Source organism: Geospiza fortis, unplaced genomic scaffold (assembly GCF_000277835.1).
Source record: "Geospiza fortis unplaced genomic scaffold, GeoFor_1.0 scaffold883, whole genome shotgun sequence".
NCBI lineage: Eukaryota > Metazoa > Chordata > Aves > Passeriformes > Thraupidae > Geospiza > Geospiza fortis.
In genome coordinates, this window is record NW_005055184.1 from 15,299 (window position 1) to 16,466 (window position 1,168).

Here is a 1,168-nt window from a genome sequence, read left to right on the forward strand (position 1 = left end):
GGTGGCGGCTGTGGCTGTGCCGAGCCGGGGACACCGGGACACCGGGACAGCGCCCTCGCTCCGCGGTCGCGCCCTGCCCGATCCCTGCGCTCTCCCTCCGCAGGGCTCTGGGCACAGCCGAGGCTGCAGGAGGCCGGCGGAGGGCAGCGAGCGCCCGGGGACTCCGTCACCCTCTCCTGCCGTGGATCCGGATTAACCTTTGATCGTTATCATATTTGGTGGTACCGTCAGTCACACGGAGGTAGCCCAGAGTGGGTGTCCTTTATCAGCTCCCCCAACGGCAGTTTAAAGAACTACGGGACAGCAGTGAAGGGTCGGGCCAAGATTTCCCGGGACAATTCCCGATCAGAGGCTTATCTCTCTTTGCGGTCCTTGCAAGCTCAGGACTCTGCCCGGTATTTCTGTGCCATCCCACGGAGGCAGGAAATGCAGATGAGCTTTAACACAAACCTCCCGGGGCCCGGCAGAGGCTGCCTTAGGTGCTGGGAAGGTGAGAGTTGCCAGGGGCTGGAGGCAATGGGGCTCCACAAGAAGTTAGGTGCCATCGCTGTGCACCACAGGTATTCCTCACCTTTACTGCACGCTGCAGGGCTTCTGATTTATTGCCAATTTAGAATAGAACTGTGAGCAATTACAAATGGCCTTGCTCCTACTTTATCCCTGTTTGCTGCCAAACTCATCCTCAAGGCTGAATTCCTGAATTCTCTGCCTGTTCTCTCAAAAAAGAAAGAGACAACAGGAAATCAGGTTTGGGATCATTTCTCTCATCTGTCTCTCTCATCTTTTTCTCATCTTTCTCTCATCTTTCTCTCACAGAATGATTCCTTTGGAAGACAAAGGCCATCACTCCAAATGTCCCCTTTCCGCCTGTCCATGAGCTTTATTTCTGAGAACCAAGTATAACAGAATGGAATACTCCTTTGCTCAGTTGGCAAAAGTGGTGCTGCTGTGTCCCATCGCAGCTTACTGCCCAACCCCAGCCACTCACTGTCGAGACAGTGGGAGAAACAAAAACAGCCTCTGAGTAAGAGGTTTAAGAGCCTCGTGTCTACCCCGCTCTTTGCTCACAAAGAGAAAATAAAGTCTCACACGGTGCTGTCGCTCGTCCCTTCGTGCACCGCCCGGCGGGGCCGCGGCCCCGGGGCCCGGGGCGGGTGTGTCGGGGCGG